At 45.4% G+C, this 24,974-nt stretch overlaps 1 protein-coding gene and 1 long non-coding RNA gene across 2 annotated transcripts in view; both read left to right on the top strand.

The window, feature by feature from the left end:
* LOC119405990 (uncharacterized) overlaps window positions 1–24,974 on the top strand; it is an 83,243-nt gene that overhangs the window by 49,440 nt on the left and 8,829 nt on the right. The gene's annotated exons all lie outside the window — the stretch shown is intronic.
* Window positions 4,742–23,510, top strand: LOC125759857 (uncharacterized). The gene is made up of 3 exons (XR_007417563.1): window positions 4,742–4,913; window positions 7,444–7,612; window positions 23,428–23,510. It is a non-coding gene; the product is annotated as an uncharacterized LOC125759857 (long non-coding RNA).

Consider the following 24,974-nt stretch of genomic DNA (forward strand, 5'->3'; position numbering starts at 1 on the left):
TTACGTCACGCGAAGGCAGTGCCACTTTATTGCATACTACTAACGCGGACCTATACGTACATTTTTATGGAGTAATACCTTTAAATATAACGAAACAAACAATATTCAATACTAACAAAGAGATCGTCGACCGTGTACAGCAATCAATGGTCACGTGGCCAGGTACATCGGCTCGTTGATGTTTTTGTCGCCAGAGGCGCCACAGGTCATTTTCGCGACTTTCAATTGAGGAAAAAAATTAATCCACCTCTCCGAAAAAAAAAAAAAAAACAGGGTTTGTTCGAGTCAATGGGACGGACAATCTTTCCATCCACGGAGACATCTCATTTCATGTTCTGGGCCGTTGTCGGTCCCTTTAAGCAGGACTTTCGCGCAAGCCAACGCAAGGGCAACACGGAAGGTTCACAACAGGTGCGCCTAGTGTTGCTCTGCGCAAGAAAGTCGTATTATGTCACAGCAAGCAGGTTGAATATATACAGGGTGACCAGCTATCACGCAGCACGATTCCAAAAAAGAGGAACGGTGGTACGCGAAGTAAACCTACTGCATATGTTCCTAGCACACCGGCGTATCCACTGCTAGCTTTTCGTTAATAAGGTTATATTAATTAGTTCTAATTATATTTGTAACTGGACAAGTACTCACCTAATTGTCAAAATGTCAATGAGGCGTATGTAGGCATGTTCAAATGGCATCTAACTGAGCTCAAATGGCATCTAACTGGCATCTAGCTAATTCAACAACGTGCTAATTGCTCGCTCATTTTTCCCGGTTGATCAAGGAAGCCCGCTAAATATGAAAAGTGACACGTGACTAGACTTTTGCGTGCGTCGAGAACCAGCGCCCTCAAACAGGCTTGCATGTGGTAGACAGTATCAAGGGGGGGAAAATGCAGAAATAAAAAAAAACGCATCACCCTATCTGCCACTCCCCGGCCTAAGAAACGCACCGCTTGCTTTTACAGAGTCAGCCGTAATCAGAACACCTGCCGCGTTATCAGTGAGAACAGTCGGCCGTGAGATAGGATAATGATTGTGGCGCACTATCGAATGGAATGAATCCCAGCGAAATTTCACGCATATTGTTGGCGCCCGGCCTATACCCTTGCCGAAATTCGGAACGCTGTCTCTCGCAACGGACAACAGGCAAAGTGGTTGTTTTGCAGTAAGTTTATTTGAGGGCGCTGGTTTCCTTTGCGTGTAGGAGCGTAGTAACGTGTTATTTTTCATATTTCGCGGGCTTTCCTTATCAGCCGGATAAAAGGAGACGTAATTAGTACGTTGTTAAAAATTTCGCAGTTAGATGTCATTTGAAACACACGCATCATTGACATTTTGACAATTAGGTGAGAACTTGTCGAGTTACAAATAGAGTTAAATTAATTAAACCTCATTAATCAAAAGTAGCAGCGACTACTCCAGTGTACTAGGAACAATATGCAGCAAGTTCGCTTCGCGTAACGCCGTTCCTCTTTTTAAAATCGTGCTGCGTGATAGCTGGGACACCCTGTATAAGTACATTTTGAAAACCAGCAGATAATGAAGCAGAGGAAAGCGTAAGAGACGTAATGTACTGTTTTTACGCGTATTGTGGTAATTTTGATATATGTGAAGAAAGTAAAGTGGACGATAAAACAACTCGCAGCCGGCAGGAACCGGCTGCAAGTTGTCTATTTGTCCACTTTACTTTCTTCACATTTCACATGGAAAGCTGTTATGAGATCAGAAGAACGGCTCTTTTCGGCGCCGTGGTTGTCCGCCGCCGCCAATGCCCATAATTGCTATTACGCAAAATAGAAAAAAAAACGAAATAACAAAAATATCAGGATGGTACGGGGATCAAACCTGGCTCCTTTGCGTGGGAGCCCAGTATTCTACAACATATGCATGCCCACCACCTGCTGTACTCGTGACCTGCCCAGATGTCCCTTATCCAGTGCCCACGTTCTAGTTATACCTCTTGCTACAGGGACGTAACCTACGAGCGTTGTGGCGCTAGTCAGCACCTGTTCGCTGACGTCAGCTTTGACAATTGTGGTGATGTTTCGCCAGCGCATAGCGCTCATATCGTGTAATTATTAGCATAAATGCAAATACATCGGAAATTAAATAAGGAAGGTGATTAGAACTGTTTTTTTCCATTTAAAAGGACACAGCCGTCATACACTATGCAAGTCTACGGCTTGTCACGTTAGTCAAACAGTACGCAGTAAATACTTAACCGCACTGAATAGCTTACTGACCTCGGTCTAAGTTTGCAGAAACAGTCACACAATGGCCGCAGATCGTCACATAATACGGCCGTTTTTACTCCAGCGCCACCAAAAGGGTCGCAGAGTAGCAGACGAACAGGCAATAGGAAGCGCCACCTTCGGCGAGCAATTGAACGAGAGCGGGGACGCGTGCTACCATAGGAAGCCCGCTATCTGGTTAGGTAGGGGTACATTAGGTCGTGTGCATGCCGGTGCTTGAAGCTCCTTTGCAAAAAGACACTATACAGGCTTCAGTCGGGAAGGAAGCGGATTAAGATACGTAATACAGCGTGGTAGAAGAGTAAAATAAAACCAGCAGTCAAACAACGCGAATTTCGCAAACAGTTGAATGCTTCTGACCCATTACAAAGGATTCTGCCATAATCATCATCGTCATGAGGCACATCAACAAGAAAGTGCACATATGCCTGACAGGTGTTTAGTGGGTACCACGGTTCCCGCAGAATGACGAAAATTGGCATGGCGCCGTCCCTACCTCCCATAAATTATCATGATTTGTAGCGTAGTGTATTCCTCGCAAGTGAATTGTATTGGTTGCCAAGGAAGCCCATAAGTCCCCCATGATCCATTTCCACAGGGTCTCAATAAATTTTATCTCCCTCTCTCTCTGTAAATCACGTAACCTATGTCATACAGCGTGGTGGGATAGTGAAATAATGACCGAGCGTACACAATGCGTATTACGTAAATAGTGGGTCGTTTAAAGCTTCCAATCCATTCCAAATGTATCAGCCATAATTCTTCACCGTCATCAGCCGTCGCATCAACAATGTGCACATAATGCCTTACAGATGTGTAGAGGGTACCTGGCTCATCCGCAGAATGACGAACAGAGGCGACGTGGGTGCTTCCAACATCACAAAAATTATGATTTGTGGCGTAGTGGGTACGTTGCTGTTGTACTGATTAGTAGCTACAAGAGGGTTTATAACAGGATCTATAAATGCCGCTCTTCGAGCTTTCGCTGTGACTGTGCTGCGCTTTCCACGCAGGCCTGGGTGGATGTATGGATGGAGATGAATAAACTTTATTTCGGTCCCTCGGAACGCGCCCTAGCACGTTGGGTGTTTTTTTAGCACAATTACTACATTACGCTGAAACACAGCACAATTATCGTGCCCTACACTTCCTTGGCTTCATTATCTGCCCTTGTGCTTCTCTAAAGCCCTGTCAGCTTTATTGGTATTGATGATTACAATAATAATATAATAATAATAATAATAATAATATAATATAATAATAATAATAATAATAATAATAATATAATAATAATAATAATAATATCAGGGGTTTAACGTCCCAAAACCACGAGATAATTATGAGGGACGCCGTAGTGGAAGGCTCCGGAAATTTCTACCACCGGGGGTTCTTTAACGTGCTCCTAATCCAAGTACACGGGCTTCAAACATTTTTGCCTCTATCGAAAATGCAGCCGCCGCGGCATGGATTCGATGGCACGACCTTCGGGTCAGCAGTCGAGCGCCATAACCACCGGACCACCATGGCGGGGCAGTGTGGATGATTAACGCCACAGCATTATTTCGTTCCGAATCCGCCTATTATTTTTTTGGGGGGGGGGGGGTTGGGGGGATGTCGGGAATCTATTCTCTTTGTTCTTATTTTTATTTTGATAGAATACTAGCCATAATTCCTCATGCACAATAAATCATTATCTGGTCAATGAATTGTGAACGTTGACACTGCAGTACTTGGACGGGGTTCATAAAACTCGGTTTCGTAGAAGAAATGCGTGAATCGATGAGATTTTTAAATAAAATTATTCTGAAATATCAGAATGCACTGGCGTTCCCGTTACCGCATATGTACGTGAGACTAGGTAGCCCAAATCTATCTGTTGTATGAAGTGGGCAAAATCTCGACGTTAATACTAGAATCTTAGATATATCTTCCCAAAGAGAAATTTACAAAAATTCTTCAACTTACTCTGATAGAGTGCTAGAGGCTTCACATTACTGACGGGAAATTTCCTAATTGTCAGGGAATAAATATGAACGAGGCTTGTACTGTGCAGGAGGCACGACGGTACTGCACGAACAACATTAATCGGATTGTCCTGCCTAAGAAAGTCCCCCCCCCCCCTTGGTATGTGCAGCGGAGCAATAATGCTGAACGTATTGCGCTTTTTCGAAAGAGACAATCTAAAGGCGCAGGTATTGTTTTAATGTTGAAGGGGACATGCGTGGGTCTCCGTTCCTATAAGGTGTTAAAAGTAAAAATATGCCTAGCAGCACTGTTTAGCTTATTCTGTGGAATATATCCTGAACGAGAAACAATTTCCACATATGCTCAAAGCATGCCAACACCGGGAGAACATATTACCTGACGAAGACTATAAGTTAACCACAGCCCTGACGTTATTGTGCTTTATGCTTCCGCTGAATAATAGTGACAATGGTCTTTTGAAGCGCTGCTGTCGGCGAAGATAGCGTTGAAATAACACGAGCCATATTGTGGTGAGTAGGTCTTTTTGAACACATTTATCCACGCATACGCAAGAGAGCAAAAGAGCCATGGTCTCTCTACAATAAATTTTGCCCTAACTCTCGCTTTTGGCAGCTACGGTTATGCCATTAAGTATCCTCCTGGGTGGAGTGCGCCAAGCTTTAAGAGTTTTCAAGAGGTAATACATATTTTAATCTCTCTATTTTTTGCTCGCAATTTCGGTTAAGAAAACCAGATATATTCCATCAACGTATGTTATTAACGCTCTTGAAGTCATCAGGTTCTCGCCTGTCTAAATCAATTCTGCAACTTATGTCTCTCTAGGCTATTGTTTTACACCTGAAGTAGTAAAAAAGCGCATGAGTGTTAAAAAAAAGCGTGGGCTCCTCACACGCGTCGACACCACTCGTGAAGTTTAATCTGCTACTACGCTTACCTACATAATTCATGACGTCCTCACTAACGAGGCGCATAAGCCCCCTGGCTAAGATGTCTGCTTGCTGGAGCTGCCGAATTGGGGGTTTTCAGGTGTCACAATTCATAAAACTAAGTAATGCAAGAAATATTGCAACATAAAAATTTACAACCAGTCAGAACACAATTAATTTTTAGGACACCGGTTATTATCAGCTTTTCGCCGGAACACAACTAGTTAGTGCAAGAAAATAAAAAAAAATGTTTGTTGCAATGAGAAGTAATCATATACGACATATCTTCGTGGAACAAGAGGGAAATACCACTTAACACCTAAATGTGTTGTGGCAGAAAAGAAGCACGATATTTCAAAAGGCGAGTTGACTTGCAGTTGCTGCCTTCATTACAAATGGTAGGAGGGCAGAAAGTGCTCTAATACGTATTGTCGTTTTTTATCACTACTGATGCTGCAAAAGAGTTCGGAAAGACAGATGAATTCATTATTATAAAAGATTTACCGCGACTAACTCAACAGGTAGTCACAACATAACATAGGCATTTCGTGACTATGCAGGTGGCATCCTCAGTGTATGCTGGCACCAAATGTGCAGAGGCCACCGGAAGAACAATAGTCACATATATCCTTGTAAACGTCCGGAAGGGGGCCGCGATTGCTGTTTAGCCGATTTGTCGCAACGGATGAACCACGACTCCTTTTCGCATGCGCTTCGTAACGACACATACACAAGCATGCGAAAAGGAACGGGCAGTGCGTCACGAGAAAAGACGACGTCCACTGTGTACATTTCATGCGTTGAAGGTATATCAGACTCTGTTCCAAAAACCGTGCATACGCGCATGAAAACCGTTTTCAAGCCCCATTACACCCTAGGACACGTGTTCGCGAAGCACAAAGAACACACACCTGCGCATCATCAAAAGCGCACCCATGTACAACGTACTACAAAGTGCAATTCAGAGATTGCGACGCTACTTACATCGGCAAAACAGGCGGGGAAATTTCAGCGAGCCTTTTCACGAACCGGATGTCGCTAAAGCCACCATGCCACGCTTTCCAAGACGGAGCTCTTTGAACACTGCTTGACGACTGTACATACCTTCGAGTCGAACAATGCGCCGACGCTGGCTCGATAGCAAAGATGGGGGGGGGGGGGGGGGGGGAAGAAAAACTCCTGGAACCGTGGTTTATCCGTCGCGACAAATCGGCTTCCTACTACAACCGCGGCCCCCTATCAGACGTTTAAGAGGACTATATGACTAGTAGTGGACTGGGCGCCCTCTGCTGGTAGGGTTTTTAAATGTTTCAACCGTGCTGGAGACATCTATGTTGACGCAAGCAGATTTGTTCTATAAGCGTTTAATATTAAGAATATGAGAGCGTGTCGTTATTATTAATATCCTTCGTGTTGCTTTGAAGATCGAAGCAATGGAACATGTTGACTTTGCAATAACGTCAGTTCCTTGCCATTTTCTTAAGGCGGCAATCGTGGCATCAGTACGAATGACTCTTCAAGTATTCATTACTGTTAGGCCTATTCATATTCATACCTTTATTCATATTATAATCGCAGCATCGCTTCCACATTTAATGAATCCTCAATACACAAAAGATTAAGTATATCGTATATAAACAACACAACAAGCACTATCTAACAACAAAGACATACATGTATGAAACTGGTTATAGTATAAATGCTTCCCAGCCCCATTCTCTCATGTTAATAAATTTGTTCGGCGCACTGTTGCTGTGGCGCTTTCGAATCAAAAAATATTTGAAATGTTACATGGTGGTTACTTTTTTCAAATTCTTTGGATAAGTCCACAAGGAGAAGCTATGTAATTACCACAGCTAGTGAGAATCTGAATTTGTTGGTGAACCCACCCTGAATATTAAAGTCGTTTCATTAGCAATTAAGGGAACTGCCGCAGGACTTGTCCTTACGAAACTAAGCACACCTTGCGGCTTCTAACGGTGCCCTCTTGGAAGTTTTGTAACATGAAAAAAAAATACCACTAGGCCATGTGGGAACTCAAGAAATTTCTTGTTGGTGAATCGCGCATAATACGAGTATGCCTAATTGATGAAGTAAACGGAGGTCCTACTACCGGCATCCCGGCCTTTAATAAATTATATCGCTGCACTGCGACTGTGCATGTAATTAATAAAACTTTTGACTGATGTAACCATCATAACATGGCTGTATTGCTTTCTTCAACAATGCACATGACTGCGTTCATATCAATTTTGTCGCTTGGTTTCTTTACATATACAGATGTTGAACACTGGAGAAAAAATCTGGCTGACGAAGCGCACCTACGATGTGGAGAGGATTGATTGCGTTTACTGGGAGAGATTGCACTTAACAAGACCGATTACGACTACTTTTACTGGCGCCGAAGGAACCCTAGAAGGCGTGACTGGACTAAACAAGCACCGGGAATGTAGGTGACAGGCAAATTGTCAAAGCAAAGTGAGGTAGAAAGAGAAATTCATTTTCCCTCTTGAACTTCTTCGTGGACACTGCGATTCTCAGCTTATGTTTAGTACCACAGAAGTATGACCTGTTAGTTCTCCGGAAAATCGCAACCAGTAATCTTCCGAGATATACTCGCAAACGGAAACTATTCTCGTTCAAAGTGCAACACGCTTGCGCACCGCATTGCGTTATCAGGATAACTTGCAACTCGTATCTGCACCATGGGTATGGGCTTGTTTAGATCGGTTAATAGATATATCCAATAACACGGATCATCATTATCACTTATTTAAAACTTCTAACTGCTTCATCATGTACCATAACTTCATTTAGCATTTCTAGCGAATCTGCACCTCATCTACACTTGAGAAAGAGTAATGCTTTACACCTTCTTCAGGCTCTGCCTTCGTTTGTAGCAGAAGAGGTTACTGCACTGTGTCGCAGGCATTTTCAGAGTGAAGCGGTTAGTGTTAATGTGGACGAATTTCTTGGTATCTCTGTCTCTTTTCCATGGCTCAAAATGTGGGCCGATCACGGAGACAGTGCAATAGTGGTTTCAGCCGAGGAATAAAGGATAGCCGAGAGGAGGTATCTGTAATGGCTATAAAAAACGAAAACCCGATGAATACCCCGTTGTCTTCATTTATCGTACCCTTAAAGACCGTTTATAAAGTATGAAAAAAAGAGTGGGTAAGAAATAAGATAAAGGACATGTCAGCACAAAGCAGGGTATGTTTTGAGGGTGTTTGGCGTCGATGAAATATATTGTTAATTTTTTTACGACAAAGACAAGAAGACAAGGGCACATAAAGACTAAATGTGCATAAGCTCAAATGTCGCAAAGTTGCAATAGTTTGCGCTTGTGCACGTATTTTTGCGTCCTTCTCTCCTTTGATTTAGCACAAGAACGACAATATGCATATGATACAACTGGTTCGGCTTGTCGGTCATTTGAGAGACCAGCTGATCAATGGAGAACAAGATAATTTTCGAGTAGTTGCTCTTATAGTGTCTGCTGTAATACCAGATCTAAGATGTTATTGAATAACAAACAATCAAAAGAACTTACAATAGTAAACTTATCCACGCTAACGAATGCCATAAAAATGCAAGACGTGTAAAATCAGGGAGAACATTACAATCTTCTTTAAAACGACAATTTATAAGAGACGTGAAAGGTTTGATTTAAACACTAGCGCACCGGAAAAACAAAAACAAAATGTTTTTTTTTTTCGGTGCGCTGGTGTTTAAAACAAAAACATTTCCGAGATTTTAGTACCCCAGCGACATAATGAATCAGGCGCGCCATAGCGTCGGACTTCGGGTTACAGCTTAGGATCGGTGGATCTGAACCTCATCCTTAAATCACTGGCGGTATTGCACTTCACCCGTCAAATTTCGACCGCTGTGGACAGCAGTTCCGTGACACCAACCTCAGCGGCACAACACGTCGGCCTACAAAGCTAACACGTTGGTTCATGTTGTAACGAGGTGGTGTAGTTAAGGCGGAAAGTTCAGAGGTGGATGGTGTCAAGCGTAATAGGCATGTTTAGCAACGAAATGGAATAGTGATGGGAAATATGGATGGATCGATGGATGGATGAAGATTTAGAAACAGCTTTATTTCGTCAGAGAGCGGTTGCGGGCGATTCTGTGTTAGATAGCCGTCGGCACAAGGTTGATGGCGAAGACTAGCGGACTCCTGCCCTGACATTTGACCTCAGTCCTGTTACGCTAATATTTATGGGTTATTATTAGGTATTGTAGACGAACCTGACGAAGGACACGCTTTCCTAACTATTCGCGCGTAGGTTGATATGGTCGATGTCAACATTTGTCACGGAGTGGTAACTGGAAGTCGCTGCAGACCATGTTGGAAACATAAGAACATCGCGAAGAGCTTTCGAAATATCTCGAGAGGACAAACGGTGGCCGCAACGCAAACGGATGGCTTCGAGGAAGGCAGCCACCTGGCAGAATGCAGTGCACTTACATCGGCGTGCCACCTGCGGTGGTCTGCGTCGAAGACTCATTGCTAACCGCCAGCTTATTTGGCAGCAGTTCATTGCGGTCATTGCCAACGATGGCGGATATTGGTTTTTAAAAGATGGAGTCCCAGAAGGTGCTGGGCGACAGGCACAATGCAACATTTTATTGGGCTCACCTTGGAATCTTTACTTCAGAGCTTCCTCGTTCTCCTATTCACTGTGGCTCAAATCTACTGTGGGGTATTAGCCAAGAATTGAGTCCTCACCTCTTGTACCCTTGCAAACTTGCTCTCCTTCTTTTTTGACTCAGGATGTAACATTCAATAAAATATTTCAGGCCACGTGATTAAGCTAGGCACGCAGCTCAAGAGGACAGTCTTTGTACTAGCCGGATCGTAAGAACGCCTGCTTCCAACACGATATTTCAGCAACGAATATCGTCGGTATTGCCCCTGTGAAGCTTCGCTACATTTGATGGATCGGAAATTAAATTTTCGGCTGGCGATTTATGAGGCAGAAAAGTTTGATATTTAGTTAATTGGAGAAATACTTCAAGAAGTTTTGTACAGCTCTAAACCTTGTTTGCGGAAGGAACCGACACTTCCATTTGGCTGATGGACGTCAGTGACAAAGATTCGGCAGATCCCACGTACCGTGGGAGTCGATGTTATTAAGCATGCGGCGGGAAGGTGACTGGCGTAATTTTTTTACTGAACTACACGTTACAAAATGACGCTAAAGATTTGTATAAATTTTATACGCACACATATATGTTCAAGAGCCGCATATGAGTTGTATATCCAGTTGTTTACGATTGGGTAACGCTGCCAATGACAACGTGGTTATTACCACACCAGAAGCGGTAAGCTGATATGTAGTGCTTATACGTGTTCCGAGAACGCACGCAGTTTCACGAAACAGTGTTTATGTGTGGCAGAAGTTCTTGACAGTTCTTGAACAAGGTCATCATCCCCGTGATCAGTGAGCACCAGTAGCTGGTCATGATGTGTTATAGATCCGGTCGTGATGGTGGTGACGAGGGTCCATGTGTAGTGAGGTATGTGGTATAGTAGAGCTGTTGGAATTCGTGGATGCCTCGGTCATTTCGTCGACAAATTGCCTGTCGATAGAGCCGGTAAGATGTCGGAACCTGAAGCCACCCTTCGCTTTGGTGAGGTATAGGCCGTCGAGGCTGGTAGGCCTGTATAGTGCTACCTAGACCAACATCAGCGGATGGTGCTTGTCCTATTCGAAGACTACCTGGGCGTATGTGGCCTACGTAGTCTAGTCTACGAAGCGGCTGTCAATCAATCTGGTACCATCCTCAGTCAGCATGAAGCCATCGCCCAGCCTCGTAAGAAATGAAGAGGACACTGCGTCGTTCTGGCGGACGAAGTAGTGCACTTTACCCTACGGTGATGGGATATCATATTGTTACGGATTCGTAAACGAGGTTAAATAGATGTTTATTTACAGGGGATGGACGGCAAGTGCCTGCCGCTACTGTGATTCGTTCTTCTCTTCCTTACGCCTCTATTGTCGCTGGCTGCTTCACTGGATTGGACCCACTGTAGCATTTCTCCTCTCGCAGATGAAGCCTCGGGCGAGAAGTCAGCGGTAGTCGCTGAGTGAACGGCTTTGTACGGGCTAAATGGGTGACTTCGGTCTTCGATGACCGTCTTCCACTGGCAGTGAGGCGTGCAATTCTATAATTCACTTCACTAAGACAGTCACGACAAACGGTCCAACATAGTCGGCGAGTAGTTTTGACAATCCACGTTTACGCACAGGAGTCCATAACCACACTAAGTCGCCAGGCTGGTAAGTTACTTCCCGGTGTCTGCTATCGTAGCGCGATTTCGACCGTTCTTGTGAAGCCAGAGAACGCAGTCGAGCGAGTCGCCGAGCCTCCTCCGCCAGGCAAAGGGTTTCCGCGATACAAGCGTCGTCACGACTACAGAAAGGAAATATAGTATCCAAAGGTACCTCGCTGGACGAGCGTAAAGAAGGAAAAACGGGCTGTATCCAGTGGTCTCGTGTTGCGCGGTGTTATAGGCGTATGTGACGAACGGAAGCACTTCGTCCCAGTTCTTGTGGTCTGAGCTAACGTACATAGATATCATGTTGTCAAGTGTTCTATTGGTGCGCTCAGTCAAGCCATTGGTCTGAGGGTGATAAGGCGTTGAATGCCGCAGGTTGGAGGCACACAGACGTAGAAGTTCTTCAACCACATCGGCCGTGAACTGACGGCCACGGTCGCTAATTATCACACGAGGGGGACCATGACGAAGTATTATGTAAGCAGCATGAACTGCGACATTCACCAGCAGTTGCAGAGGGTGTGCTGCCGTCTCGCAGAAGCGAGTCAGGTAGTCGGCGCATACTATGATCCAGCGGTGCCTTTTATGAACATGGAAACGGTCCGATCAGGTCGATGCCTATTGTTCGAAAGGTGAGCTGGGATGTGCTACAGTCATTAGGCAACCGGAGGGAGCGTTGGTAGGTCTTTTGTGACTCTGACACTCAGCGCAACTGGCTACCTATGTCTCCGTGGTCAGTAAAATCTTTCTTTGGCACGATGGAGTGTCCGCATGGATCCTAAATGACCTGCAGTTGGGTCATCGTGCACGATACGTAAGGCAGGAGAGCGAAGGGCTTCTGGCACCACCAGAGGTAGCGTGCACCTGTCGCGGAGAAATTTTCTTATAAAGCACCCCGTCGCGGACACAAAAACGACCTGCTGATGAGTCTTTCGCGGCAGTAAAAAGAGGCTCTAGAGTCGGATCCTCATTTTCCTGTCTCGCGAAGGTGGCGACGTCAGGGAAATCTCGACGTACGGTTGTGATTACGTGGTCGAAGCTATCTGCATCACATTCCGTTGTACGGAGAGGCAGCCTGGAAAGAGAGTCAGCGTCAGCATGTCGTCGCCCGCTCTTGCATGAGACAGTGAAGTTTACTCTTGCAGACGCAGAGCCCATCGTGCAAGGCGTCCCGACGGATCCCGAAGATTGACGAGCCAGCACAGAGAGTGATGGTCCGTGACGATCGTAAATTGACGCCGTAGAGGTATGACCGAAACCGCTGAACAGCGAAAATAACAGCGAGGCATTCTTGTTCAGTTACCGTGTAGTTGCGCTCGGGTTTACTTAATGACCGACTTGCGTAGGCGATGACGTGTTCCCTGTTATCCAAGCGTTGGACCAGCACAGCACCAAGACCTACGCCACTCGCATCTGTGTGGACCTCTGTTGGCGCGGTAGGATTGAAGTGTCGGAGTATCGGCTGTGACGTCAGCAAGAACTTCAGCTGCCGAAATGAAGCTGAACACTCGGGCGGCCACTCGAATGGGACATTCTTGTGCAGGATGCTTGTCAAGGGATAAGCGACGTCAGCAAAGCGAGGAATGAATCGCCTAAAGTAGGAGCATAGCCCCAAGAAGGCGCGCAGTTCTTTGAACGACTGAGGTGGCTCAAAGGCTTCAACAGCCTCTGTCTTTCAGGGTCGGGCCTGACGCCGTCTTTGTCCACAAGATGTCCCAGCACCAAGGCTTGGCGTTCGCCGAAATGGCATTTCTTGGTGTTGAGCACAAGAGAAGCCTTTTGTATGCAGCTGAGCACAATGCTTAGACGCTCGTCGTGCTCGTCAAATGTGCGTCCAAAGATATAAACATCATCTAGATAGCACATGCATATATCCCATTTTAAACCCCGCAGAATGGCATCCATGAATCGTTCGAAGGTGGCGGGCGCGTTGCACAAGCCGAATGGCATAACGTTGAATTCAAAAAGGCCATCGGGTGTTACGAACGCCGTTTTTTCTTTATCCTCGGTATGCATCGGGATTTGCCAATAGCCAGATCTCAAGTCGACGGAAGAAAAGTAAGAAGCCGAATGAAGGCAGTCCAACGCATCGTCTATACGCGGAAGCGGGTAGACATCTTCTTAGTAATGGCATTGAGCCGGGTAATCGACACAAAATCGCCAACTTCCGTCCTTCTTTTTGTCGAGAATGACAGGTGCACCCAAGGACTCGCAGACTCCTGAATTACTCCCTTGCAGCATTTCTTCAACTTGCTCGCTAATTATCTTGCGTTCAGTCGGTGATACCCGGTACGCCTTCTGTCGTATAGGGTTCGCTGATCCGGTGTTGATACGATGGCGTATTCGAGACGCTGGAATAGAGGATGCCTTCTCGTTCTGCGAGAAGTCGAAGACTGAGTGCTTGGATAAAATGGCCAGTAACTGTGGCGCTCATCGTGCTAAGAGACTTGCTTACCATCTGTAATAGTTTCGAGTCCGAGGGGCTCGAATGGAAGGACTTGTCTGCAGCAGCCTCGAGTACAGCCAGTAAAGCCGGTGTTTCTTCTGTGAAGAGTGCGAGCTTCATGCCAGAAGGTAGAGGTATGGGCTGGGCCGTGTAATTCATCGTCCATATTCCAGAGCGTCCGTCAACTACCGCACCAAGCAATGTGGCACCAGCACGTTCTTCTGTACACAGGCTGAGTGGAGAGGTTCTGTTGCAGCGTCAATGTAGTAGGAGCTGTACCGGAGCAAATTACTGGAAAACACACGGTACACAACGCTGGAACAACGACATCCTCGGCAACACAAAAGACACTTCTTGACGCGGTGAGTCCTCCACGAGTCCAGTCATAACCTCGGTATGTACCGAAAGCTCCCACTTCGGCAGTCAACAGTAGCGCCACACTCCCGCAAGAAATCTATGCCTAAAATAACATCGTGCGTAGATCGAGGAATTACGGCGAATTCAGTGGTAAAAACTGTGCCACACAAACATACATCTGCAGTACAAACACGACCGGGCACAGTGTGTCACCCCTAACACTACAAACGTCGACCTTTTGTTCCACAAAAAACATAACTTTTTGTCCCAGTAGAGCTTTAAAACTCAGGCTCATCACGGAAATTGTTGCCCCAGTGTCTACAAGAGCCATCGTAGGAACATTGTCAACACACACGTGAACTTGTTTTCAGCATGAAGGCTGACGGAGATATATCGGTTGGCAGCGCACAGTATCCAGCGACTCACCCCCATCGGCCGCACTGCCTAGTTTTCCGGTGGTGATGGAAAGGCGACGCCGCGACGATGGCGATCGCGGAGCACGTGAAGCAGGCGGTGGCGTTAAGCTGCGGTCGGAAGCTGGTGACGAGTTCCGAAAGTTGCCTTGACGAAGTCGACGACTGGAAGTTTGACGTGTTGGCCATGACGTTGAAAAGGGTCGATCGTTAGACTGGTAGGACACTGGTGAAGGTGCTTCTCGGAATTGCAGCCAACGGTCAAAAATTGGAGATGTGGCCTGGGACGCCGCAACTGTAGCACACACGAGGAGGCCGAAATGTGCGGTGCAACTCGAACCCTTCATTTCCGTAAGCTGGCATGGGATATCTGTCCAGGTCGTTGTCATACCTGTATCCCGTTGTCGTCGAATAAGTAGTCTGGAACCGCTGCGTCGGATAGGTGTTCTGTCGCTGCTCCTCGTGGTGAAGCGAAGTCGGTGTACCGACTCGGGCCGAAGCACAGCTCGGTAACTGTCCATGTTCGCGGCGTTAATAGATGGTGGTGATGAGAGGAGGTAGTCCGGGCTCGGTGCCTCGGGAGTCATCACGGCCGCAACGACCCATTTCGTGGCATCGGAGCAGCTCTTCCCGTACTATCTGTCGTATTGTCGATGACAGGTCGGACAGCGGGCTAGCATCGACGCTGGCTACTGTGGGCACATAGACAAACGGCCAAATTTCGGCGCTTATACAACGCATCTGAGTGCTTCGAACGTCCGACAGTGCTTCATGACGTCGGTCACAGATGACAGGTGCTCTTTGGCAATCAAGAACTGGTACACATCTTCCGCTATGCCTTTAAGAAGATGGCCCACTTTATCTTCTTCGGTCATACTGGGGTTCACCGGTTTACAAAGCTTTAAAATCTCTTCAATGTACATAGTACAAGTCTCGCCAGGGAGCTGAGCCCTTTGGGACAGGGTGTGTTCAGCTCGCTTCTTCTTCGTGATGGAGTCCCCGAAGCACTTCTTTAATTCCTCGACAAACGTTTTCCACGTCGTCAACGTATCCTCGTGGTTGTCGTACCACAGGAGGGCAGTGTTGGTGAGCGAAAGCACGACATGCGACAGCTGAGCGGCGGAGTCCCAGCCGTTAAGTTTGCTCACCCGCTTGTACTGCTTCAGCCACGTCCTCCTCGCCTCCTCCACGTGTGGTTTACGTGGGACATCCGGTCACTGGTGTTGTTTATTCCATACCCTGTCATGCAAACGTGTTTACGTGGGACAAACAGGTCGCTGCCTTAATGTTAAATTTCGAGAACATTTTAATTCTCTGAAAGGCCACTCCGGTCTTCATCTAGCAGCCCACTGTAAGAAATGCGGTTGCACTGCGCTCTTTGATGATACCTCTGTGTTGTTCCGGCATAAGAACCAAAGAGCGCGAGAACTAATTGAGGCTGCGCATATTCAAAAGAATTCTGAGTCCTGCGTCAGTGTTCCCTCTGTCGCCATACATGATAAAGAGTTAAGTTATCTTGGTTTTGTATGACGGGTGTGCCATGCCTGATGTGGCCAAAGTTTTTGTTGATTTGGTCCCTCCTGCCTTTTGTCTCCTTCTTTTTTTTGCCTTCTCTCGCTTTTTCCTGCCCTTTATATTGCCTCGTTCATGCAATATAACTTCAGTTGATAGTCTGCGCTTGTTTGTCCTTTTCTCGCCCTTCGTGTTCCGTCTGTTTTTTGCGCAGTTACAATAAGTATAGAGTACATATCGTAGGAGTATCATGCAGTGTTTATTGCTTTCTTGTAAAATTACATAGGAAGCAGCACAACCACAATTGACGTTGCACGGATATTACGCCTGTGTAGGCTGTCCTGTCCAAACCATTGTATAGACCTGGCGTCGCTCAGTGGTGGAATACCTGAGTGCAACGCAGAATGCTTGGGTTCTATTCCTGCTGGGATCCTAATTTTCATTTTTTTCCATTCATCGAGTTAATGCTGCCGATATTGGTTTTCCTTAACGCTCTAGCATTTAAGTTACCAATGTCTGTTCTCGGCGCTCCTGGGTAGATATAAACTGTCAATCACCTGTGGCGCATACCCGCACATCGCGGCTCGTGGCAAACGGGTATGTGCCACACGTCTCTAGTGGAAAGGGTTGGACGACGTACGCGACAGGATTTTCACGTTATTCATGTCATGACCCGACAACCATATTCGTCAAGTCATCTAACCCTCCCATGCCAGTTTTGGTCTATACCAAGTTAACCCTTTGAGACGCTATGTACACAATTGTGTACACCACTTGTTTTTGCTATTTGTATCGACAAGGGGCTAAGAAAGAGCAATATACATTGAGCTTTGGATGAATTGAACATCCTGCATAGTACATCTCTCTTCATTTAGCTACATTTTGCAGCGTACTGTTGCATATGATCACATTGCTGAAGGCACTACCATATTCGACGAGTCGTCGGACGTGCCGCTTCCCGCGACTCACGTCAAAAGTATAATTTTTCTTTGCTCAACATGGAAGTAACCGAAAACGAATTTGCATGATATTTTTAGCCTGAGATTTATTTCTATTTATGCAAAAACACAGCATGAATGACTTCAGAATAAATAGATATTTAAGTGCAAAGTTATTCAGAATGATTACCATAACCCCATATAAATTGTATTCCGACATTATTTTTGTTGCAATATAACACCGAGTGCCTTGAAATAACATTGTATCGATTTGACGCATTTACAGGCAGTTTTTCATAGGTGGCGTCTAAAAGGGTTACGGAGGCGACCGTGAGAACACCCAGGCGTAGGCGGCTAGATAGATAGATAGATAGATAGATAGATAGATAGATAGATAGATAGATAGATAGATAGATAGATAGATAGATAGATAGATAGATAGATAGATAGATAGATAGATAGATAGATAGATAGATAGATAGATAGATAGATAGATAGATAGATAGATAGATAGATAGATAGATAGATAGATAGATAGATAGATAGATAGATAGATAGATAGATAGATAGATAGATAGATAGATAGATAGATAGATAGATAGATAGATAGATAGATAGATAGATAGATAGATAGATAGATAGATAGATAGATAGATAGAAACGCTCAAATAGCCAAAGGTGCGCTAAGAAATGCTTCGCATTTAAAACAGTGCAGAAGGCACCGCCTACATTGAGGCAGGCTAACACAGCATAGCATAGCCGTGCATAGTCTAGTATAGCAAGAGTTTGGAAAAGGGAGGTGAGGGTGAGGAGGAGGGAAAGGCGAGGGGCGAGAATAAACCGTAGCACTGAAAGAATGAAAAATAGAGAGAAAGGCATAAAGACAAGGAAGAGAGAGAATAAATGAGAGAGAGAAATAATGAGACAAGTAGAAAATAGAGAGGACGCAAGCTAGCAATACAGACAGAGAGAAAGGGAAGGAATAGAAAGAAAGATAGAAAAAACAAAGAAGAGAAAAAGAAAAGAGAGAGAAAAATGGGAAAAAATATGCATATCTCAGGGTACAGTATTAGCGTGTGCTTCAGGCAGGAAGTAAAAGCAAAGATGTGTTGAAATTGTGAGTAAAAGAAAGCAGTGGCAACCAGAGATGTTTATATTAACGCAAGTAGACTTTTGCGCGCCTGTAACGCAGGCCAGCGTGGAGAGGGCTTTGTCGGCGCTGAAGTTTGTTGCAACCAGAGCTGTCATGAGATCACAACAGCCGATTTTGGCGCCATAATTGTCCGCCGCCGCCGGTGTCCGTAACCGCAATCGCGTGAAGTAAGAAAAAATTTAATGATAAACGAATTTCTAGGATCGGATGCGATTTTAACCCGCGCCCTCTGCATGGCAGTCGAATATTCCAACACCTGCTGTGCCACGTTGGTGCATGTAACTCCTTCGCAAAAATACTCCATAAAGGCATCATGTCGGGCAAGGAATCGTGTTAACATATGTTATATAAGCGTGGCAGAAGAGTAAAATAACAACCTGTCGTCACACAGAGCGAGTTGCGCAACGAGTCGGTCGTTGAATGCTTCCAACCCGTTACAGAGAGCTCAGCCATAATTTTTCATCGTCATGAGCCGTAGCACAAAGTGCACATAAGATTACAGATGTAGCGGGCACCACGATTATCGAAGAATGACGAAAAATTGCATAGTGGGGGCTTCGATACTTCAGAAAATTACGATGATTATAGTGTAGTGAGTACCTTGCATGTGTACTTGTATAGTTGCCCCCAGGAGAGTCTAGAACGGGCTCTGGAAAGGCTGCTATTTCAGCTTTCGCTGTGACTGTGCGTATTCCGTACAAGCCTGGTGATCCATTTATCATAACAGCGGTCGTATGAGAGAGTACACACAGTGCCGTGTGCTACTGCGATCGTGCTCACTCCCTTGACACAAAGCATGAGCCTGCTAAAAAAAATCGTAATTGACTTTTGAGAAAATAAATACTAATACTTTTAAAGGATACTGATTAGCGCTAGTTGGTAGGAATATTCGTGCTACAGTTAACTTCGCTCCTCTGAAGAAGTGTGTTACCCGTGTCCCATTTCTGAAGAGGAGGGCAAGTAAACTATATCACAAGCCCATGTTTTTTTTTTATATTACTTAAGTTGAAATTTTTGCATACAAAAAAAAACGTACGAACCGTTATGGAACATTTTTTTTTTCTTTCCGCAACAGAAACGGAATGGAACTTTTTGCGGTGGAACGAAACTAAAACCGAAACAAAAAAACACTTCGTTCCGACACCCTGTGATGAATCATAGGTATACATATGTAAGTTTACATGGTTGCAACAAGAGCAGAACCAACACTGGAACCACACACGTTGATCTGATATGACGCCTTTATCGTAGGATTACATATGTAGTGTTTACTGCTTTTTTTGTTCAATTAGATAGCCAGCGTCACAACACAATGGACGTTCACCGCCATTACGCCTGCACAGGCTGTTCTCAAAACCAGTTTATAGACCTAGCGTGGCTCTGCGGTAAAATACTGATTGCCCCGTCGAATGCTTGGGTTCGACTCCTGCGGGTACTAATTTTTATTCTTTCAATTTGTGGGGTCAACACGGCCGATGGTTTTTCTTAACGCTCTCTCATTTAATATAACAATGTATGTTCTCGCCGTTCCTGAGTAGATATAACTGTCAATCACCTGTGGCGCATACCCGCACACTGCGGCCCGTGGTGAACGGGTATACTGCCACACGTGTCTGGAGGAAAGGGTTTGAGGACGTACGGACAGGTTTTTCATGTTATTCACGCCATGACCCGTCAGCCTATTCGTCAAATGTTCTTACCCTCCCATGCCAATCTTGGTCTACACCAGGTAAGGAGGCGATTATGAGAGTACTCAGACGTGGGTCTAGATAGATTCGTGGATAAAAACGCTCAAAGTGCCAAAGATTCGCTAAGAAATACTTCGCATTTAAAACCACACAAAAGGACAGAAAAAAATCCGGCAGATCCCACGCACTGTGAGAATCGATGTAATGCGAAGCAACCAGCAAAGAGCTGCATACATCACTTATTTATTTGTGGCCAAATGAAATCATTCATGCCATGGCATCTAGTCACCATATATCGCATGTTTGCCATGCACGCGTGCATGTACAATGTGGTATATACCATGCCAATGAATGAAACGTATGTTCTCGTATTACACTGCATGACCGGTGATTGTATGTTCTTCACGCACTCCTGTCATGCCATACCAATTTTGGTATCTAAACGGGACGGAAGCGCACCGTAGCCAGTGTCAGTAAATCATACCGTACAGGGCATGCATAACAATTCGCATGTAGGACCTGTCTTTATGTTCTCATACAGTCACATCGCAATACCAATTTTTCGTGTATATCGAACGAGCGAATGGCCGCGAGTCAACCATGAGCGTGGCATGTAAATCATGCCACACATGACATGCAGTCATGGTTATCGTGTTACCACCTGTCATTTGTTTCGTCATACATTCGCGTCACGCATGCCAATTTTGGTGTATATCAAGATAGCGAAACGGCCGCGATCGGACAATGAGCATGGCAGGTAATCATCCCGTAAATGATATGCATATCATAATTTCAAGTTGTCACCAGTCCATATGTCGGTCTACAGTCACGTTGCGCAATACCAATTTTCGTGTATATCAAGTGAGCGAAACGGCCCGCGAATGCACTATGAGCGGGCATGTAAATCATGGACATGCTGTCATGGTTTTCATGTTACACCTGTTATTCATGTTCTTGATACAGTCACATCGCGCAATACCAATTTTGGTGCCATATCAGCCTAGCCATACGGCCGCGAGCGCACCATAAGTGTACCATGTAAATCATGTCGTACATGACACGCATGTCATGATTTTCATGTTATACCTCTAATTTACGTCTTCATACAGCGACATCGCGCAATACCATTTTGGGTGTATATCACCTAGCGAAACCGCGCGAGTGCGTCATGAGCGTGGCATGTAAATTATGGCTTGCTGACACGCGTGTCATGATTTTCATGTTACCACCTCTAATTTACGTTCGTCATATAGTCGCGTCGAGCAATACCAATTTTGTGTTATATCAAGCCAGCGAACGGCGCGAATGCACCATGAGGCGGGGCATGTAAAATCATGACATACAGACTGCAGTCATGGTTTTCATGTTTACCACCTGTTATTCATCTTCTTCAACAGTCACATCGTGAAATACCAATTCTGGGTATATCAACCTAGCGAAACAGCCGCGAGTGCGTCATGAGCGTGGCAGTAATCATGACGTGATGAAACACACGTGTCATGATTTTCATGTTACCACGTGTCAGTTATGTTCGTCATGTCGAAATGTCTCGTCCTACCAGTTTTCGTATATATCCATTCATTTAAACGGCCGCGAGCGCCCCGAGATATGTCATGTAAATCATGCCGCACATGACATGCGTGTCATGATTTGCACGTTAGGACTGTCATTATGTTCGCCATGAACTCTTGTCACGTCATACCAGTTTTGGTATATATGAACTAACGGAATGGCCGCAAGAGCCACAAGGCCATGGAATGTAAATCATGCTGTTCATGACATGCATATTGCATATCATGATTTTCATGTTATGACCTGTTCATTTGATGTTCGTAATACGGTCATGTTATTCCATACCTTCATACTTAGGGCTGTGCAGCGCTCACAAAAGGGACAAGGAACAGAAGAAGTACACAGGACAAGCGCTTGTCCTGTGTACTTCTTCTGTTCTGTCCCTTTTTGTGAGCGCTGCACAGCCCTAAGTATGAACATACCAACTACTCAATTTCTTCTAAGTTATTCCAATACCAATTTGGTATACGTCGAAACGAAACGGCCAGGAGAGCACAAGTCGTAGGCGGCGAGTAGATAGATAGATAGATAGATAGATAGATCGATAGATAGATAGAGAGATAGATAGATAGATAGATAGATAGATAGATAGATAGATAGATAAAGATAGATAGATAGTAGATAGATAGATAGATAGCTAGAAGATAAGATAGATAGATAGATAGATAGATAGATCGTTCAAACTCGCAGAAGTTCGCTAAGAAATGCTTCGCATTTAAAACTGAAAGGAGAGAGAAAAACGCACGGCAGCTTCACTAGTTTGAAACCTGAGGAAGTGCGTCCAACGGGCACCCAGCTATTCCGTTCGTAGCGTTCCCACTGCTCTGTTACCATAGCTTCCAAAACAGCATGTGCAGGCGTAATGGCGGTGCAACGTCGAGTGTGGCTGTGGTGCTCGCTATCTAATTTTACAAAACAGCAAAAACACTACATATGTACTCCCACGTACAAGTGTCATATCAGAATAACGTCTATTGTCCAGTGTTGGCTCCCTTTAAGTGCAGTTGTAATAAACATTACATTTGTATTTCCTTGATTCAGCAAGCTATACTGAAGTATTGCTCGACCCCAGAGGAATACATTAACGAAAGTTACATATGATTTCACATGGCCGCACCATAACGTGCACTTACTTCGATATACTGACTTATGTGCTCTAACGTGAGGGCTGACGTTACGTCGCACCATAATTTACCCTTTAAACGGCTGTCCACGTGCCTGGTAAGCACGATGTGCCCAGAGCCGCTACACTACAAAAACAAGTCTATTCACCTCGTAACGCTTGGCTTAAAACCAAGAGATACAGCATAGAAGTACTCGCTGACTGCTTCCCATGAAACCGGTTACCAGGACGCCTGAGATCTGCCGATTTTTTTACGCCTTCATCAATCACCTAAGCTTCACACGCGTCATCAGTAATGCTGACGCATTATCTCATACATGAGCTTCCACGTGAACAAAGCCCAGGGATTGCCTGCGAAAAAAACGTAGTCGTGGAAACTGACGCATTTTCATTTTGGCAGCCTTTCGTAGCATTTCTATCTTACGTATCTCATTGGTAAATTGTGATTTCCGTGTTCTGTAGCTATAGGTACTGGACACTTCTGCTAGCCAAGGTGTTGACATCTAATTTCACCAGTCTTCCCTGATTAAATTTGTCGCGTTGTTGCTCTTTCTTCGCCAATTGCTGTGACTGTCTAATGCGACCTTGCAAGCTTACATGTGTATGACTTTTTCTGAGCACGCTTTACTAGTTACGCATGAGATACTTTCAAAGAAATACTTTATGCGATTGTTAGCAGTAATTTGACATTCTGGCAGAACGTTGCATTTTGTATGTACAAACAGTTTCACTCTACAAACTATAGCAACATCTCACTAATCCGTTCTCAGAAAGAAAGAACATTGGCATGCCAAGTTTTGCTACGTAGGTCGTTGGCCAACAATGAGACTCAGACACTACCTAGAAAAGGTACGTATCTCAAAAAACACCTCAGCACGTACTGAGGTTTGAACGCCCCCGCTCTTGCGTGGTCTCGAGTGCATAAGGTTTTCTTGTTTACGAGAGAGAGAGAGAGGGAGAAAGGAAAGACAGGGAGGTTAACCGAAGCAGTCTCCGGTTTGCTACCCTGCACGTGGGAAGGGGAAAGGGGATGTAAAAGAATGAAAGAGAAGAAGAAGAGTTTGTGACGACAGCACGCGACAAAATACAACGACAACAAAACGAAACAAAACAAAACGAAGTCATAACCGCAGTCCAAGTACCACAGCACCACTTTCTTCCAGCAGTCACAGTTTGACATTGAGTCCGGTTGCGTGGAGAAACCTCAACAACGCCCTCAGAGCGGCTTGCGCTGAAGACCGGGTAGGCCAGGGCCCTAGGATTTTGTTCTCCGTGAGAGGGCGGTTGTCCAGCTGGCCTAATGCGGCTGAGAGGGCCGTTCTTCGGAGCTGAAGCGGGTGCACTCACAGAGAAGGTGCACGACTGTTTCGCTGCGCCCGCATATTCACACGACGGGCTCTCAGCCATTCCAATAATATGCGAATAGGCATTTGAGAAGGCCACTCCAAGCCATAGACGGACCAGCAGGGTAGAGTCACGTCGTGAAAGGTGGACGGGATGCGTAATTCAAGATCAGGGTCCAAGGCATGCAGCGTGCACTTGTAAATGTAGATGATGACTTCCACAAGTCCAACGTTATGCGACGAGCTAGCATACGAAGTTCTCTTGCGGCGTCCGATCTTGACAGGGGAATGGTGACACTGCTGACACCGTCATGAGCGGATCGGGCAGCTGCATCCGCTTGGTCATTTCCCTGAATGCCGCAGTGACTAGGCAGCCACTGGAATACTACTCGGTGCCCTTTTTCTATTGCTTCATGGTGGATTTGCCTGATTTCCGCGACGAGCTGCTCATGTGCGCCATGACGTAAAGCGGAGAGTAGACTTTGGAGGGCTGCTTTGCTATCGCAGAAGATAGACCACGATTAGGTGTCTGCTCCATGACAAATTGAAGAGCAGCACGGAGCGCTACTAGTTCAGCAGCTGTAGTTAAGGTTGCGTGAAACATTTTGAGCTGTATTGTGATAGCTCTTCCTGGAATTATTACGGCGGCGGTTGAGCTTGTAGTCATAACTGAACCATCAGTGTAAATATGGGTGTGAGCAATGTACACCCATGTAAATACAGTAGTGCAGCCTGTTTAAGGGCAGCGATGATATTCTTCTTTCCATCATAATTCCTGGTATGGTAAGGCGCACTTCGGGTCGATGTAGGCACCATATAGGCGAGGATGGCCTTGCTGCAGGCGTATAGTTCGATGGCAAAGAAGTACTATGGGCAGCAATAGTGCGGCTGAATGTTGTATGCGGCCTTTGTGCAGGTAAAGATGCGAGATGGTGCGAAGGTACCGGGCAAGGTGTCGAATATGCACCCTGAGG

Source organism: Rhipicephalus sanguineus, chromosome 9 (genome assembly GCF_013339695.2).
Source record: "Rhipicephalus sanguineus isolate Rsan-2018 chromosome 9, BIME_Rsan_1.4, whole genome shotgun sequence".
NCBI classification, from domain to species: Eukaryota; Metazoa; Arthropoda; class Arachnida; order Ixodida; family Ixodidae; genus Rhipicephalus; species Rhipicephalus sanguineus.